Below are 19,929 nucleotides of genomic sequence, written 5' to 3'. Positions count from 1 at the left end.
TTCCTCTTTTAAATTCCAATAGATATGAAAAAAGCAAACATATTTTCTTTTTGTTATTGTTTTAAAAAGATGAAGGTTAATTTGTCTCACTTAATTTAAATTCGAATTATTATCTAGCACTCTCGGCAACGGCCATATCACGCTGAGATCAACGGTTCTCGTCCGATCGCCGACGTTAGCAGCGTCGAGCGCAGTCAGTACTTGGGAATACTGCGTGTCGTTGGCTTTTTCACTTTTGTTTCCTCTTTTAAATTCCACCCGATATGAAAAAAGCAAACATATCTTCTTTTTGTTATTGTTTTATAAAGATGAAAGTTAATTAAATTAAAATTATTAACCAGCACTCTCAGCAACGGCCATATCACGCCGAATACACCGGTTCTCGTCCGATAACCGATGTTAAGCAGCGTCGAGCGCAGTCACTACTTGGGAGGGAGACCACTTAGGAACACTGCGTGCCGTTGGCTTTTTCACTTTTTTTTCCTCTTTTAAATTTTAATAGATATGAAAAAAGCAAACATGTTTTCATTTTGTTATTGTTTTAAAATGATGAAGGTTAATTTGTCTCACTTAATTTAAATTCGAATTATTAACTAGCACTCTCGGCAACGACCATATCACGCTGAATACAGCGGTTCTCGTCCGATCACCGAAGTTAAGCAGCGTCGAGCGCAGTCAGTACTTGGGAGGGAGAACACTTAGGAACACTGCGTGCCGTTGGCTTTTTCACTTTTGTTTCATCTTTTAAATTTTAATAGATATGAAAAAAGCAAACATGTTTTTTTGTTATTGTTTTAAAATGATGAAGGTTAATTTGTCTCACTTAATTTAAATTCGAATTATTAACTAGCACTCTCGGCAACGGCCATATCACGCTGAAAACACCGGTTCTCGTCCGATCATCGAAGTTAAGCAGCGTCGAGCGCATACAGTACTTGGGAATACTGCGTGCCGTTGGCTTTTTCACTTTTATTTCCTCTTTCAAATTCCACCAGATATGAAAAAAGCAAACATATCTTCTTTTTGTTATTGTTTTATAAAGATGAAAGTTAATTTAATTCAAATTATTAACTAGCACTCTCGGCAACGGCCATATCACGCTGAGAACACCGGTTCTCGTCCGATCGCCGACGTTAGCAGCGTCGAGCGCAGTCAGTACTTGGGAATACTGCGTGCCGTTGGCTTTTTCACTTTTGTTTCCTCTTTTAAATTCCACCCGAATTGAAAAAAGCACACATATCTTCTTTTTGTTATTGTTTTATAAAGATGAAAGTTAATTTAATTCAAATTATTAACTAGCACTATCGGCAACGGCCATAACACGCTGAATACACCGGTTCTCGTACGATAACCGAAGTTAAGAAGCGTCGAGCGCAGTCAGTATTTGGGAGGGCGACCACTTAGGAACACTGCGTGCCGTTAGCTTTTTCACTTTTTTTTCCTCTTTTAAATTCCAATAGATATGAAAAAAGCAAACATATTTTCTTTTTGTTATTGTTTTAAAAAGATGAAGGTTAATTTGTCTCACTTAATTTAAATTCGAATTATTATCTAGCACTCTCGGCAACGGCCATATCACGCTGAGAACACCGGTTCTCGTCCGATCGCCGACGTTAGCAGCGTCGAGCGCAGTCAGTACAGACTGTTAAAAAAGTCTTTGCGCGTTGCGTTTTTCGCACATATTTTACAATATTTCAAAAACTATTCAAGCTAGCGCTCTGGAATAAAGTGCGTTATAAAAGTTTTGCATTTCTCTTTCATATTTTACCCGTTACAAAGTTGTCCTTTGCATACTTATACCGGAAACCGGAAATGTCAAAATTATCAACTTTGAAAATATTGGATTCTCGAGGATATAAATGCTATTTTCGGAATCCTTGGGGTCGATTCATATTTGAAAAGTGTTCACCAAATTCAATTCGGATGAATAGGTCACGAGTAATCAGCCTTTATTCAAAATCTGGCAAACTTGGTTAGATTGGCGATAATTCATAATCGAGTATCGAATCTTTGTCGTAATAATGCTTGTTAGATGTTATGACACTTTATGCATATATATATGATTGGTCTTTTGGCGCAATACTTTGAAACAAATCAGACGTTCATTAAAGGGATGGTGAAGTGGAAAATAAAGTAATTTTTCGTTAATTCTTCTATAAGACCAATCTGCATCGTGAAACATCCAGGAAATAACACCGAACGATTTTTAAACGACAATTAGTTTGAAATTTCATGGATAATTTTAAATAGGGATCTCCGACCAATCGCGTAGCGCCCCGCCTTTTTATCAACAATTTTCTCTTGGCACGCTCCGTGTTGAATAAATTTATCGCGAGACTTGAAAAAATTTGCACGATGTGATAATTGTGGCGCGAGACATGGAGTGTGCCACGAAAATTTTGTTAACGCAAAGGCACGGCGTTACGGGATTGGTCGGAGTTCCTTTTTTGAAATTATTCTTAAAATCTTAACCTAATTTGAATATTAAAATCAATGGGAGGTATTTTCTGAATTTTTCATTATGCATACTGGTAGAAGAATCAATAAAAAAATCACTTTATTTTCCACTTCCCACTCCCTTTAAGAGAAAACTCGCGTCTTTTGAAGAGGAGAAGCGGTTTGAAAATTTTGTTATTAGGGCCATGATATCATAATATTTAGAACTCATATTAATTACGTCTAGGTCTTCAGCAAGATTCATTGCAGCCTAGAGAAAATCTCAAAAGACAGTCACTTTCAGTTTCAATTGTTGCTTTTATTGGACATCCCCTAGTCGTTAAAGGAAGGATGAAGAGGAAAAATAAAGTGATTTTTTGATCGATTTTTCTTATTATGAGACCATTATATGCACAGTGAAACATCCAGGAAATACAGTCTCCGAATGATTTTAAAATTCAAATTAGGTTCAGATTTTAAAGATAATTTGAAGTAAGCACCACTGACTAATAGCTTAACGCCCTGCCTTCCTGTTAACAAAATTTCCGTTGCACGCTCTATATCTCACGCCACGATAGTCACATCGCAAGCAACTTTTATTAAATCTAGCGATAAATTTCATTCGGCATGGAGCGTGCCACGAGAATTTTGTCAATAGGAAGGCAGGGCGTTACGCGATGAGTCGGAGGTCATTATTTCAAATTTTCCGTAAAATCTGAACCTAATTGGAGTTTCAAAACCATTCGGAGATATTTTCTGGATGTTTCACTATGCAGAATGGTGTTATAATTAGTAGAAGAATCGATAAAAAATTATTTGATTTTTCATTTCACCCTCCCATTAAACACATTCTTAATCGTACTATAATAGACAGACAAACTCTAATGAAATTAGGAGGTAAAGAATTGTAATATTAAAAATAGAGATGCGCCCTGTTCGCTGGTATTTTTTTTCTCCGTATGAGTAACCAGCCCACGTCGTGACCGGTATTAATATTAATAACCTGATAGTTATTCTTGACTAACTTAAAACATTGTTTTAGTGTATGGTTTCAGGCTCAGCAGGACAATTGTCCAACCCATACGTCCCGACTCGTTGCAAGATTTTTGGAGAACGAAGGAATTAACGCTTTGGATTGGCCCGACTTGAACCCGATTTAGCGTTTATGTCTGTCATTTAATAAAAGATTAAAAATGTGTTTAAGGGCTACGGGAGGTTAAGTAAAATATTAAGCTACAATTGAAACTGAAAGTGACAGTCTTGTTTGAAACAGATAGTTCAAGAACGCAGACGGTATTTCCTGGATGTTTCACTATGCAAAATGGTCTTATAATTAGAAGAAGAATCGATAAAAAAATCACTTTATTGTCCTCTTCATCCTCCCTTCAAGGGCTAGGGGATGTCCAATAAAATATCAAGCAACAATTCAAGCTGAAAGTGACTGTCTTGTTTGTATAAAATAGTTCAATAAAGCACACGAGCATTCTTCAATTTGAAACTCGAAGGAAGTCTTGTTATTTTAAAATGTTCGTCCAAATTTTATAAATATTTACTATAACTAGTTATCAATAATGATATTAATAGTTATCCAAAATTTCTTTAAAAAGGCTAGTTATCTTTCCTACACAATAAAAGTCTTAAAACACAAAATGGCCTAATATCCCAATACCTCCCAAAGTTAGTATTTTTGCCATAGAAAATAAACGAAAGGAGTAGCAGACCAGCAGCGCAGAGATGCCAACTTCAAGTGTTTACCGTTCGGGTTCGTTTTAGCTGTTAGCTGTTATTTTCAGTTGTGATCATTCTTACCGGCATTCATTTTTTTTTCATTTAATTTTTAGGTTTTTCCATCGGTAGCTTTGAACGTCAGTTGTGAAATTCGCCTTTGCCCATGCTTTGGTTGTGGTCGGCTTTATTATTAAGCCTCAATAGAGATAGATTTAATTTTAGAAGCAGGATTCGAGAACGGTTAGTGTTTAATTCAGTCCGACTCATTGCCCAGTATAGAGCCCTCCTTCTAACGCGTGATGAAAAGTTTAAATTTTCGTATTGCTCAATTAAACTACGTTTTGCTGACGTTACTGACGGGATCGGCAAAAATTACGTTATTCCTTTTTACCTTTGTCGCTTTGACACGCCTCTTCTTTCATACCCCTCCTTTCCGTGGAAGGGGGTCCGGGAATTTGACGCGTTCCTAGATTACTCTATTCTCTATTCCCACTTCTAAAATTAAATCTATCCCTGGCCTCACATTTGCGCTAAACGCGGGAGGCTATAGCCAACCTCAGGCTCCGTTTAGCGAAGCTCAATCGCGTAGCGAACATTCCTAGCATAGAAGCCCTCTCCTCTGAAGTTGTTTCTTATTTGGAATAGTCGAATATGTCTATTTGAAGGGATCTCGTGAAGCGCATACGCCTACACGAATGAGATTTTCTCTAGGCTGCAATGAATCTTGCTGAAGACCTAGACGTAATTAATATGAGTTCTAAATATTATGATATCATGGCCCTAATAACAAAATTTTCAAACCGCTTCTCCTCTTCAAAAGACGCGAGTTTTCTCTTAAAGGGAGTGGGAAGTGGAAAATAAAGTGATTTTTTTATTGATTCTTCTACCAGTATGCATAATGAAAAATTCAGGAAATACCTCCCATTGATTTTAATATTCAAATTAGATTAAGATTTTAAGAATAATTTCAAAAAAGGAACTCCGACCAATCCCGTAACGCCGTGCCTTTGCGTTAACAAAATTTTCGTGGCACACTCCATGTCTCGCGCCACAATTATCACATCGTGCAAATTTTTTCAAGTCTCGCGATAAATTTATTCAACACGGAGCGTGCCAAGAGAAAATTGTTGATAAAAAGGCGGGGCGCTACGCGATTGGTCGGAGATCCCTATTTAAAATTATCCATGAAATTTCAAACTAATTGTCGTTTAAAAATCGTTCGGTGTTATTTCCTGGATGTTTCACGATGCAGATTGGTCTTATAGAAGAATTAATGAAAAATTACTTTATTTTCCACTTCACCATCCCTTTAATGAACGTCTGATTTGTTTCAAAGTATTGCGCCAAAAGACCAATCATATATATATGCATAAAGTGTCATAACATCTAACAAGCATTATTACGACAAAGATTCGATACTCGATTATGAATTATCGCCAATCTAACCAAGTTTGCCAGATTTTGAATAAAGGCTGATTACTCGTGACCTATTCATCCGAATTGAATTTGGTGAACACTTTTCAAATATGAGTCGACCCCAAGGATTCCGAAAATCGCATTTATATCCTCGAGAATCCAAATATTTTCAAAGTTGATAATTTTGACATTTCCGGTTTCCGGTATAAGTATGCAAAGGACAACTTTGTAACGGGTAAAATATGAAAGAGAAATGCAAAACTTTTATAACGCACTTTATTCCAGAGCGCTAGCTTGAATAGTTTTTGAAATATTGTAAAATATGTGCGAAAAACGTAACGCGCAAAGACTTTTTTAACAGTCTGTACTTGGGAATACTGCGAGCCGTTGGCTTTTTCACTTTTGTTTCCTCTTTTAAATTCCACCCGATATGAAAAAAGCAAACATATCTTCTTTTTGTTATTGTTTTAGAAAGATGAAGGTTAATTTGTCTCACTTAATTTAAATTCGAATTTTTAACTAGCACTCTCGGCAACGGCCATATCACGCTGAGAACACCGGTTCTCGTCCGATCGCCGACGTTAGCAGCGTCGAGCGCAGTCAGTACTTGGGAATATTGCGTGCCGTTGGTTTTTCACTTTTGTTTCCTCTTTTAAATTCCACCCGATTTGAAAAAAGCACACATATCTTCATTTTGTTATTGTTTTATAAAGATGAAAGTTAATTAAATTCAAATTATTAACTACCACTCTCGGCAACGGCCATATCACTCTGAATACACCGGTTCTCGTCCGATAACCGAAGTTAAGCAGCGTCGAGCGCAGTCACTACTTGGGAGGGAGACCACTTAGGAACACTGCGTGCCGTTGGCTTTTTCACTTTTTTTTCCTCTTTTAAATTCCAATAGATTTGAAAAAAGCAAACTTATTTTCTTTTTGTTATTGTTTTAAAAAGATGATGGTTAATTTGTCTCACTTAATTTAAATTCGAATTATTACCTAGCACTCTCGGCAACGGACATATCACGCTGAATACACCGGTTCTCGTCCGATAACCGAAGTTAAGCAGCGTCGAGCGCATACAGTACTTGGGAATACTGCGTGCCGTCGGTTTTTTCACTTTTGTTTCCTCTTTCAAATTCCACCAAATATGAAAAAAGCAAACATATCTTCTTTTTGTTATTGTTTTATAAAGATGAAAGTTTATTTAATTCAAATTATTAACTAGCACTCTCGAGAAACGGCCATAACACGCTGAATACACCGGTTCTCGTCCGATAACCGAAGTTAAGAAGCGTCGAGCGCAGTCAGTACTTGGGAGGGAGACCACTTTGAGTATTTCTTCACTATTTTCAAATATGATCACTGAAACCACTATTTTTATACTTTTTGCTTTAATTCAAGCAAATGTAACGATATTCAATCAAAAAACTGTTAAAATTAAATTTTTCAATAAGAAATCGTTGTCACGGATTTTGTATCTTGAAGAAGAAAAACATGCGATTTTTTCGGTACTTTTTTGAATGCATTTTTTTCTGGAGAAATTTTTGACCGAATTCAGCTTAATTCCCTATAAAACACTCATTTAAAGTGATTTCATCTCGATTGAACAATAAATAAAAACGTACCTCGATTTTTAATAACATTTTCAAAATCGACGTTTCACGGCCAAAGAAGCATATTTTGAGTATTTCTTCACTATTTTCAAATATGATCACTGAAACCATTATTTTTATACTTTTATAAAAAACTGTTAAAATTCAATTTTTCAATAAGAAATCGTTGTCACGGATTTTGTATCTTGAAGAAGAAAAACAAGCGATTTTTTCGGTACACTTTTGAATGCATTTTTTTGTGGAGAAATGTTTGACCGAATTCAGCTTAATTCCCTATAAAACACTCATTGAAAGTGATTTCATCTCGATTGAACAATAATTAAAAATTTACCTCGATTTTTAATAACATTTTCAAAATCGACGTTTCACGGCCAAAGAAGCATACTTTGAGTATTTCTTCACTATTTTCAAATATGATCACTGAAACCATTATTTTTATACTTTTATAAAAAACTGTTAAAATTCAATTTTTCAATAAGAAATCGTTGTCACGGATTTTGTATCTTGAAGAAGAAAAACATGCGATTTTTTCGGTACGCTTTTGAATGCATTTTTTTCTGGAGAAATGTTTGACCGAATTCAGCTTAATTCCCCATAAAACACTCATTGAAAGTGATTTCATCTCGATTGAACAATAATTAAAAATTTACCTCGATTTTTAATAACATTTTCAAAATCGACGTTTCACGGCCAAAGAAGCATACTTTGAGTATTTCTTCACTATTTTCAAATATGATCACTGAAACCATTATTTTTATACTTTTTGCTTTAATTCAAGCAAATGTAACGATATTCAATCAAAAAACTGTTAAAATTAAATTTTTCAATAAGAAATCGTTGTCACGGATTTTGTATCTTGATGAAGAAAAACATGCGATTTTTTCGGTACTTTTTTGAATGCATTTTTTTCTGGAGAAATTTTTGACCGAATTCAGCTTAATTCCCAATAAAACACTCATTAAAAGTGATTTCATCTCGATTGAACAATAAATAAAAATGTACCTCGATTTTTAATAACATTTTCAAAATCGACGTTTCACGGCCAAAGAAGCATATTTTGAGTATTTCTTCACTATTTTCAAATATAACCACTGAAACCATTATTTTTATACTTTTTGCTTTAATTCAAGCAAATGTAACGATATTCATTTAAAAAACTGTTAAAATTAAATTTTTCAATAAGAAATCGTTGTCACGGATTTTGTATCTTGAAGATGAAAAACATGCGATTTTTTCGGTACACTTTTGCTAGCATTTTTTTCTGGAGAAATGTTTGACCGAATTCAGCTTAATTCCCTATAAAACACCCATAAAAAGTGATTTCATCTCGATTGAACATAATTAAAAATTTACCTCGATTTTTAATAACATTTTCAAAATCGGCGTTTCACGGCCAAAGAAGCATATTTTGAGTAGTTCTTCTCTATTTTCAAATATAACCACTGAAACCATTATTTTTGTAATTTTTTGCGTTAATTCAAGCAAATGTAACGATATTCATTCAACAACCTGTTAAAATTCAATTTTAAATAAGAAATCGTTGTCACGGATTTTGTATCTTGAAGAGAAAAAACATGCGATTTTTTCGGTACACTTTTAAATGCATTTTTTTCTGGAGAAATGTTTGACCGAATTCAGCTTAATTCCCTATAAAACACTCATTAAAAGTGATTTCATCTCGATTGAACAATAATTAAAAATGTACCTCGATTTTTAATAACATTTTCAAAATCGACGTTTCACCGCCAACGAAGCATATTTTGAGTATTTCTTCACTATTTACAAATATATTCACTGAAACCATTATTTTTATACTTTTTGCTTTAATTCAAGCAAATGTAACGATATTCAATCAAAAAACTGTTAAAATTAAATTTTTCAATAAGAAATCGTTGTCACGGATTTTGTATCTTGAAGAAGAAAAACATGCGATTTTTTCGGTACTTTTTTGAATGCATTTTTTTCTGGAGAAATTTTTGACCGAATTCAGCTTAATTCCCTATAAAACACTCATTAAAAGTGATTTCATCTCGATTGAACAATAAATAAAAATGTACCTCGATTTTTAATAACATTTTCAAAATCGACGTTTCACGGCCAAAGAAGCATATTTTGAGTATTTCTTCACTATTTTCAAATATAACCACTGAAACCATTATTTTTATACTTTTTGCTTTAATTCAAGCAAATGTAACGATATTCATTCAAAAAACTGTTAAAATTCAATTTTTCAATAAGAAATCGTTGTCACGGATTTTGTATCTTGAAGAAGAAAAACATGCGATTTTTTCGGTACACTTTTGAATGCATTTTGACCGAATTCAGCTTAATTCCCTATAAAACACTCATTGAAAGTGATTTCATCTCGATTGAACAATAATTAAAAATGTACCTCGATTTTTAATAACATTTTCAAAATCGTTGAGCCCTCCCGGGAGCGGTGTTGTGACGTCTCAGATGTAACGTAAAATATCAGAGTTTTTCCACAATACCTGACGAACATTTAATTTTTGGGCTTCCGTGGCGCAATGGTTAGCGCGTTCAGCTGTTAATCGAAAGATTGGTGGTTCGAGCACACCCGGGAGAGGTGTTGTGTGGTCTCAGATGTAGCGTAAAAAGTCAAAACTTTTCCACAATACGTGACAACCATTTAATTTCTGAGCTTCCGTGGCTCAATGGTTAGCGCGTTCGGCTGTTAACAAATAGGTTGGTGGTTCGAGCCCATCCGGGAGCGGTGTTGTGACGTCTCAGATGTGACGTAAAAAGTCAAGGTTTTTCCAAAATACCTGACGACCATTTAATTTTTGGGCTTCCGTGGCGCAATGGTTAGCGCGTTCAGCTGTTAATCGAAAGGTTGGTGGTTCGAGCCCATCCGGGAGAGGTGTTGTGTGGTCTCAGATGTAGCGTAAAAAGTCAAAACTTTTCCACAATACTTGACAACCATTTAATTTCAGAGCTTCCGTGGCTCAATGGTTAGCGCGTTCGGCTGTTAACAAATAGGTTGGTGGTTCGAGACCATCCGGGAGCGGTGTTGTGACGTCTCAAGACGACGTCAAAAGTCAAGGTTTTTCCACAATACCTGACGACCATTTAATTTTTGGGCTTCCGTGGCGCAATGGTTAGCAAGTTCAGCTGCTATTCAAAAGACTGGTGGTTTGAGCCCACCCGGGAGCGGTGTTGTGACGTCTCAGATGTAACGTAAAATGTTAGAGTTTTTCCAAAATACCTGACGAACATTTAATTTTTGGGCGTCCGTGGCTCAATGGTTAGCGCGTTCGGCTGTTAACCGAAAGATTGGTGGTTCGAGCCCATCCGGGAGAGGTGTTGTGACGTCTCAAGATGACGTCAAAAGTCAAGGTTTTTCCACAATACCTGACGACCAATTAATTTTTGGGCTTCCGTGGCGCAATGGTTAGCGCGTTCAGCTGCTATCTGGGTGCACGGCAGTGCACCCGCCAAGTTGTCGTGCACTACCAGCAATCCTTTACCCGAAACATTTCAGCCTCATTTTGACCCCCTCTTAACTCGGTACTGGGGAATAGTACACCACTCATATTTGCACCTCAAGGGCACAGTGTTAATCCTAGGAAGTCCTCCAACTTCCAGTTTTCTAACTCATTTGGGTTCTGTGATAATCCTATGTGAAAATGACACATTATGAGACTGACTGACTGACTGACTGACTGACACATCATCAAAACCTCTAGGGCATTTCCGGTGGTGCTAGAATGATGAAATTTGGCATACCTGTACCACTAAGCATACAAGCAAAGGGAAAAGTCCCAAAAGCGGGAGTTTCCCCCTTTTAGCCCCTGAAATGGGGGTTTAAAATTAGATTCATCATCTAAACCTCTAGGGCATTTCCGGTGGTGCTAGAATGATGAAATTTGGCATACTTTTACCACTAAGCATACAAGCAAAGGGAAAAGTCCCAAAAGCGGGAGTTTCCCCCTTTTAGCCCCTGAAATGGGGGTTTAAAATTAGAGTCATCATCTAAACCTCTAGGGCATTTCCGGTGGTGCTAGAATGATGAAATTTGGCATACTTGTACCACTAAGCATACAAGCAAAGGGAAAAGTCCCAAAAGCGGGAGTTTCCCCCTTTTAGCCCCTGAAATGGGGGTTTAAAATTAGAGTCATCATCTAAACCTCTACGGCATTTCCGGTGGTGCTAGAATGATGAAATTTGGCATACTTGTACCACTAAGCATACAAGCAAGGGGAAAAGTCCCAAAAGCGGGAGTTTCCCCCTTTTAGCCCCTGAAATGGGGGTTTAAAATTAGAGTCATCATCTAAACCTCTAGGGCATTTCCGGTGGTGCTAGAATGATGAAATTTGGCATACTTGTACCACTAAGCATACAAGCAAAGGGAAAAGTCCCAAAAGCGGGAGTTTCCCCCTTTTAGCCCCTGAAATGGGGGTTTAAAATTAGAGTCATCATCTAAACCTCTAGGGCATTTCCGGTGGTGCTAGAATGATGAAATTTGGCATACTTGTACCACTAAGCATACAAGCAAAGGGAAAAGTCCCAAAAGCGGGAGTTTCCCCCTTTTAGCCCCTGAAATGGGGGATTAAATTTAGAGTCATCATCTAAACCTCTAGGGCACTTCCGGTGTTGCGGGAATGATAAAATTTGGCATACAAGTAGGACTTAGCATACAAAGAAAGGAAAAAGTCCCAAAAGCGGGAATTTTCCCCTGTTAGCCCCTGAAATGGGGGTTTTATAATTTATATCCCCTCGTAATAGGACATTATAATTTAATTTTTTCGTCTTTTAATATTAATATTTTTTACTAATATGATTCTTTCGTATTATTGCAAAATTTATGTTTTTTACATAATGTTTTAGTAATTAAATTTTTTACTCACTTCCTTTTCATTTCGTCTGAAATGGTTCTAAGCGTGTTTTGATTCATTTACTTTTTCTTAAATCTATTCTGTTGATTAAAAGTGTTACTTGCCACAATATTGTGTTCTTCGAATAGAAATACGGTTAACAATTATCACAGCTTGAGAAAAAAAAAGAAAGTTGAATGCAAAAAAGTTGAAAAAGGCAAAGCCAAGTAAAACTCTTGGAAAGAACAAATAAAAATCTAAAAGTACAAATGTTTATTTCACTTCATAATCCTACTTCTATAAATCTACAAGAACATGCACGTACAAAAAGGAGTGAAATCTCACCAAAAACATCTCTGTAAAAATATGCCAAGTTGTTTGGCCGTAAAAAGAAGTGAGATCTAAAATACGGCCAAGTTATTATCTCCAGGTGAACCAACATTTTATTCGACTTAAGTTAAAACTTCTCAAGAATGTTTTTCTGACTTGGCCATTAGCATTCCAAACTTGCATCCTTCTTCTTTGCACCCGTGAAGGTTAATAACGGAAATTACAAGTTTAACCACAAAGGCTTATCAAGAATATTTAACCAATTTGATTTAATATTTTAATTTCGATCCATATCTGGATTTAAACGAATCCTTGATATGCAAATGGCCAAGTCAGAAAAACATTCTTGAGAAGTTTTAACTTAAGTCGAATAAAATGTTGGTTCACCTGGAGATAATAACTTGGCCGTATTTTAGATCTCACTTCTTTTTACGGCCAAACAACTTGGCATATTTTTACAGAGATGTTTTTGGTGAGATTCAAAAGACTGGTGGTTTGCGCCCACCCGGGAGCGGTGTTGTGACGTCTCAGATGTAACGTAAAATGTTAGTTTTTCCAAAATACCTGACGAACATTTAATTTTTGGGCGTCCGTGGTGCAATTGGTTAGCGCGTTCAGCTGTTAATCGAAAATTTGGTGGTTCGAGCCCACCCAGGAGAGGTGTTGTGGGGTCTCAGATGTAGCGTAAAAAGTCAAAACATTTCCACAATACGTGACAACCATTTAATTTCTGAGCTTCAGTGGCTCAATGGTTAGCGCGTTCGGCCTACCCAGGAGCGGTGTTGTGGGGTCTCAAATGTAACGTAGAAAGCCAAAGTTTTTCCACAATACCTGACGACCATTTCATTTTTGGGCTTCCGTGGCGCAATGGTTAGCGCGTTCAGCTGTTAATCGAAAGATTGTTGGTTCGAGCCCAACCGGGAGAGGTGTTGTGTGGTCTCAGATGTAGCGCAAAAAGTCAAAACTTTTACACATTACGTGACAACCATTTAATTTCTGAGCTTCCGTGGCTCAATGGTTAGCGCGTTCGGCTGTTAACCGAAAGGTTGGTGGTTCGAGCCCACCCGGGAGAGATGTTGTAGGGTCTCAGATGTAACGTAAAAAGTCATAACATTTCCACAATACCTGACAAACATTTAATTTCTGAGCTTCCGTGGCTCAATGGTTAGCGCGTTTGGCTGTTAACCAATAGGTTGGTGGTTCGAGCCCATCCGGGAGCGGTGTTGTGAGGTCTCAGATGTGACGTAAAAAGTCAAGGTTTTTACACAATACCTGACGAGCATTTAACTTTTGTGCTTCCGTGGCGCAATGGTTAGCGCGTTCAGCTGTTAATCGAAAGGTTGGTGGATCGAACCCACCCGGGAAAGGTGTTGTGGGGTCTCAAATGTAACGTAGAAAGCCAAAGTTTTTGCACAATAAATGACGACCATTTAATTTTTGGGCTTCCGTGGCGCAATAGTTAGCGCGTTCGGCTGTTAACCAATAGGTTGGTGGTTCGACCCCATCCGGGAGCGGTGTTGTGAGGTCTCAGATGTGACGTAAAAAGTCAAGGTTTTTACATAATACCTGACGAGCATTTAAGTTGTGGGCTTCCGTGGCGCAATGGTTAGCGCGTTCGGCTGTTAACCAATAGGTTGGTGGTTCGAGCCCATCCGGGAGCGGTGTTGTGAGGTCTCAGATGTGACGTAAAAAGTCAAGGTTTTTACACAATACCTAACGAGCATTTAACTTTTGGGCTTCCGTGGCGCAATGGTTAGCGCGTTCGGCTGTTAACCAATAGGTTGGTGGTTCGAGCCCATCCGGGAGCGGTGTTGTGAGGTCTCAGATGTGACGTAAGAAGTCAAGGTTTTTACACAATACCTGACGAGTATTTAACTTTTGGGCTTCCGTGGCGCAATGGTTAGCGCGTTCGGCTGTTAACCAATAGGTTGGTGGTTCGAGCCCATCTGGGAGCGGTGTTGTGAGGTCTCAGATGTGACGTAAAAAGTCAAGTTTTTTGCACAATACCTGACGAGCATTTAGGTTTTGGGCTTCCGTGGCGCAATGGTTAGCGCGTTCGGCTGTTAAGCAATAGGTTGGTGGTTCGAGCCCATCCGGGAGCGGTGTTGTGAGGTCTCAGATGTGACGTAAAAAGTCAAGGTTTTTACACAATACCTGACGAGCATTTAAATTTTGGGCTTCCTTGGCGCAATGGTTAGCGCGTTTGGCTGTTAACCAATAGGTTGGTGGTTCGAGCCCACCCGGGAGCGGTGTTGTGTGATCTCAAATGTAACGTAGAAAGCCAAAGTTTTTCCACAATACCTGACGACCATTTAATTTTTGGGCTTCCGTGGCGCAATGGTTAGCACGTTCGGCTGTTAACCAATAGGTTGGTGGTTCGAGCCCACCCGGGAGCGGTGTTGTGGGATCTGAAATGTAACGTAGAAAGCCAAAGTTTTTGCACAATAAATGACGACCATTTAATTTTTGGGCTTCCGTGGCGCAATAGTTAGCGCGTTCGGCTGTTAACCAATAGGTTGGTGGTTCGACCCCATCCGGGAGCGGTGTTGTGAGGTCTCAGATGTGACGTAAAAAGTCAAGGTTTTTACATAATACCTGACGAGCATTTAAGTTGTGGGCTTCCGTGGCGCAATGGTTAGCGCGTTCGGCTGTTAACCAATAGGTTGGTGGTTCGAGCCCATCCGGGAGCGGTGTTGTGAGGTCTCAGATGTGACGTAAAAAGTCAAGGTTTTTACACAATACCTAACGAGCATTTAACTTTTGGGCTTCCGTGGCGCAATGGTTAGCGCGTTCGGCTGTTAACCAATAGGTTGGTGGTTCGAGCCCATCCGGGAGCGGTGTTGTGAGGTCTCAGATGTGACGTAAAAAGTCAAGGTTTTTACACAATACCTGACGAGCATTTAACTTTTGTGCTTCCGTGGCGCAATGGTTAGCGCGTTCAGCTGTTAATCGAAAGGTTGGTGGTTCGAGCCCACCCGGGAAAGGTGTTGTGGGGTCTCAAATGTAACGTAGAAAGCCAAAGTTTTTCCACAACACCTGACAACCATTTAATTTCTGAGCTTCCGTGGCTCAATGGTTAGCGCGTTCGGCTGTTAACCAATAGGTTGGTGGTTCGAGCCCATCCGGGAGCGGTGTTGTGAGGTCTCAGATGTGACGTAAAAAGTCAAGGTTTTTACACAATACCTGACGAGCATTTAACTTTTGGGCTTCCGTGGTGCAATGGTTAGCGCGTTCGGCTGTTAACCAATAGGTTGGTGGTTCGAGCCCATCCGGGAGCGGTGTTGTGAGGTCTCAGATGTGACGTAAGAAGTCAAGGTTTTTACACAATACCTGACGAGTATTTAACTTTTGGGCTTCCGTGGCGCAATGGTTAGCGCGTTCGGCTGTTAACCAATAGGTTGGTGGTTCGAGCCCATCTGGGAGCGGTGTTGTGAGGTCTCAGATGTGACGTAAAAAGTCAAGTTTTTTGCACAATACCTGACGAGCATTTAGGTTTTGGGCTTCCGTGGCGCAATGGTTAGCGCGTTCGGCTGTTAAGCAATAGGTTGGTGGTTCGCGCCCATCCGGGAGCGGTGTTGTGAGGTCTCAGATGTGACGTAAAAAGTCAAGGTTTTTACACAATACCTGACGAGCATTTAAATTTTGGGCTTCCTTGGCGCAATGGTTAGCGCGTTCGGCTGTTAACCAATAGGTTGGTGGTTCAAGCCCACCCGGGAGCGGTGTTGTGTGATCTCAAATGTAACGTAGAAAGCCAAAGTTTTTCCACAATACCTGACGACCATTTAATTTTTGGGCTTCCGTGGCGCAATGGTTAGCACGTTCGGCTGTTAACCAATAGGTTGGTGGTTCGAGCCCATCCGGGAGCGGTGTTGTGAGGTCTCAGATGTGACGTAAGAAGTCAAGGTTTTTACACAATACCTGACGAGTATTTAACTTTTGGGCTTCCGTGGCGCAATGGTTAGCGCGTTCGGCTGTTAACCAATAGGTTGGTGGTTCGAGCCCATCCGGGAAAGGTGTTATGGGGTCTCAAATGTAACGTACAAAGCCAAAGTTTTTCCACAATACCTGACAACCATTTAATTTCTGAGCTTCCGTGGATCAATGGTTAGCGCGTTCGGCTGTTAACCAATAGGTTGGTGGTTCGAGCCCATCCGGGAGCGGTGTTGTGTGATCTCTAATGTAACGTAGAAAGCCAAAGTTTTTCCACAATACCTGACGACCATTTAATTTTTGGGCTTCCGTGGCGCAATGGTTAGCAAGTTCGGCTGTTAACCAATAGGTTGGTGGTTCGAGCCCATCCGGGAGCGGTGTTGTGAGGTCTCAAATGTAACGTAGAAAGCCAAAGTTTTTCCACAACACCTGAAAACCATTAAATTTCTGAGCTTCCGTGGCTCAATGGTTAGCGCGTTCGGCTGTTAACCAATAGGTTGGTGGTTCGAGCCCATCCGGGAGCGGTGTTGTGAGGTCTCAGATGTGACGTAAAAAGTCAAGGTTTTTACACAATACCTGACGAGCACTTAACTTTTGGGCTTCCGTGGCGCAATGGTTAGCGCGTTCGGCTGTTAACCAATAGGTTGGTGTATCGAGCCCATCCGGGAGCGGTGTTGTGAGGTCTCAGATGTGACGTAAGAAGTCAAGGTTTTTACACAATACCTGACGAGTATTTAACTTTTGGGCTTCCGTGGCGCAATGGTTAGCGCGTTCGGCTGTTAACCAATAGGTTGGTGGTTCGACCCCATCCGGGAGCGGTGTTGTGAGGTCTCAGATGTGACGTAAAAAGTCAAGTTTTTTGCACGATACCTGACGAGCATTTAGGTTTTGGGCTTCCGTGGCGCAATGGTTAGCGCGTTTGGCTGTTAAGCAATAGGTTGGTGGTTCGAGCCCATCCGGGAGCGGTGTTGTGAGGTCTCAGATGTGACGTAAAAAGTCAAGGTTTTTACACAATACCTGACGAGCATTTAAATTTTGGGCTTCCTTGGCGCAATGGTTAGCGCGTTCGGCTGTTAACCAATAGGTTGGTGGTTCGAGCCCACCCGGGAGCGGTGTTGTGTGATCTCAAATGTAACGTAGAAAGCCAATGTTTTTCCACAATACCTGACGACCATTTAATTTTTGGGCTTCCGTGGCGCAATGGTTAGCACGTTCGGCTGTTAACCAATAGGTTGGTGGTTCGAGCTCATCCGGGAGCGGTGTTGTGAGGTCTCAGATGTGACGTAAAAAGTCAAGGTTTTCCACAATACCTGACAACCATTTAATTTCTGAGCTTCCGTGGCTCAATGGTTAGCGCGTTCGGCTGTTAACCAAAAGGTTGGTGGTTCGAGCCCACCCGGGAGCGGTGTTGTGGGATCTGAAATGTAACGTAGAAAGCCAAAGTTTTTGCACAATAAATGACGACCATTTAATTTTTGGGCTTCCGTGGCGCAATGGTTAGCGCGTTCGGCTGTTAACCCATAGGGTGGTGGTTCGACCCCATCCGGGAGCGGTGTTGTGAGGTCTCAGATGTGACGTAAAAAATCAAGGTTTTTACATAATACCTGACGAGCGTTTAACTTTTGGGCTTCCGTGGCGCAATGGTTAGCGCGTTCGGCTGTTAACCAATAGGTTGGTGGTTCGAGCCCATCTGGGAGCGGTGTTGTGATGTCTCAGATGTGACGTAAAAAGTCAAGGTTTTTACACAATACCTGACGAGCATTTAACTTTTGGGCTTCCTTGGCGCAACGGTTAGCGCGTTCGGCTGTTAACCAATAGGTTGGTGGTTCGAGCCCATCCGGGAGCGGTGTTGTGAGGTCTCAGATGTGACGTAAAAAGTCAAGGTTTTTACACAATACCTGACGAGCATTTAACTTTTGGGCTTCCGTGGCGCAATGGTTAGCGCGTTCGGCTGTTAACCAATAGGTTGGTGGTTCGAGCCCATCCGGGAGCGGTGTTGTGAGGTCTCAGATGTGACGTAAAAAGTCAAGTTTTTTGCACAATACCTGACGAGCATTTAGCTTTTGGGCTTCCGTGGCGCAATGGTTAGCGCGTTCGGCTGTTAACCAATAGGTTGGTGGTTCGAGCCCATCCGGGAGCGGTGTTGTGAGGTCTCAGATGTGACGTAAAAAGTCAAGGTTTTTACACAATACCTGACGAGCATTTAACTTTTGGGCTTCCGTGGCGCAATGGTTAGCGCGTTCGGCTGTTAACCAATAGGTTGGTGGTTCGAGCCCATCCGGGAGCGGTGTTGTGAGGTCTCAGATGTGACGTAAAAAGTCAAGGTTTTTACACAATACCTGACGAGCATTTAACTTTTGGGCTTCCGTGGCGCAATGGTTAGCGCGTTCGGCTGTTAACCAATAGGTTGGTGGTTCGAGCCCATCCGGGAGCGGTGTTGTGGGATCTCAAATGTAACGTAGAAAGCCAAAGTTTTTGCACAATAAATGACGACCATTTAATTTTTGGGCTTCCGTGGCGCAATGGTTAGCGCGTTCGGCTGTTAACCAATAGGTTGGTGGTTCGAGCTCATCCGGGAGCGGTGTTGTGAGGTCTCAGATGTGACGTAAAAAGTCAAGGTTTTCCACAATACCTGACAACCATTTAATTTCTGAGCTTCCGTGGCTCAATGGTTAGCGCGTTCGGCTGTTAACCAATAGGTTGGTGGTTCGAGCCCACCCGGGAGCGGTGTTGTGGGATCTGAAATGTAACGTAGAAAGCCAAAGTTTTTGCACAATAAATGACGACCATTTAATTTTTGGGCTTCCGTGGCGCAATGGTTAGCGCGTTCGGCTGTTAACCCATAGGGTGGTGGTTCGACCCCATCCGGGAGCGGTGTTGTGAGGTCTCAGATGTGACGTAAAAAGTCACGTTTTTTGCACAATACCTGACGAGCATTTAGCTTTTGGGCTTCCGTGGCGCAATGGTTAGCGCGTTCGGCTGTTAACCAATAGGTTGGTGGTTCGAGCCCATCCGGGAGCGGTGTTGTAAGGTCTCAGATGTGACGTAAAAAGTCAAGGTTTTTACACAATACCTGACGAGCATTTAACTTTTGGGCTTCCGTGGCGCAATGGTTAGCGCGTTCGGCTGTTAACCAATAGGTTGGTGGTTCGAGCCCATCCGGGAGCGGTGTTGTGAGGTCTCAGATGTGACGTAAAAAGTCAAGGTTTTTACACAATACCTGACGAGCATTTAACTTTTGGGCTTCCGTGGCGCAATGGTTAGCGCGTTCGGCTGTTAACCAATAGGTTGGTGGTTCGAGCCCATCCGGGAGCGGTGTTGTGAGGTCTCAGATGTGACGTAAAAAGTCATGGTTTTTGCACAATACCTGACGGGCATTTAGCTTTTGTGCTTCCGTGGCGCAATGGTTAGCGCATTCGGCTGTTAACCAATACGTTGGTGGTTCGAGCCCATCCGGGAGCGGTGTTGTGGGATCTCAAATGTAACGCAGAAAGCCAAAGTTTTTCCACAATACGTGACGACCATTTAATTTCTGAGCTTTCGTGGCTCAATGGTTAGCGCGTTCGGCTGTTAACCAATAGGTTGGTGGTTCGAGCCCATCCGGGAGCGGTGTTGTCAGGTCTCAGAAGTGACGTAAAA

The 19,929-nt window shown here is 40.5% G+C and overlaps 5 pseudogenes; all 5 read left to right on the top strand.

The window, feature by feature from the left end:
• The first annotated feature begins 348 nt into the window (after positions 1-348).
• On the top strand, positions 349-467 carry LOC149721906 (5S ribosomal RNA; annotated as a pseudogene).
• A 137-nt stretch (positions 468-604) lies between these two features.
• Positions 605-723, top strand: LOC149721905 (5S ribosomal RNA; annotated as a pseudogene).
• Positions 724-857: 134 nt separating this feature from the next.
• LOC149721904 (5S ribosomal RNA) lies at positions 858-960 on the top strand (annotated as a pseudogene).
• A 346-nt stretch (positions 961-1,306) lies between these two features.
• LOC149721903 (5S ribosomal RNA) lies at positions 1,307-1,425 on the top strand (annotated as a pseudogene).
• A 4,908-nt stretch (positions 1,426-6,333) lies between these two features.
• Positions 6,334-6,452, top strand: LOC149721902 (5S ribosomal RNA; annotated as a pseudogene).
• The last annotated feature ends 13,477 nt before the right edge of the window (positions 6,453-19,929 follow it).

Source organism: Phalangium opilio, unplaced genomic scaffold, assembly GCF_054372755.1.
Source record: "Phalangium opilio isolate 3A_F unplaced genomic scaffold, DU_Popi_V2 ptg000002l_1, whole genome shotgun sequence".
Lineage (NCBI taxonomy): Eukaryota > Metazoa > Arthropoda > Arachnida > Opiliones > Phalangiidae > Phalangium > Phalangium opilio.
This window is presented reverse-complemented; position numbering and strand designations above follow the sequence as displayed.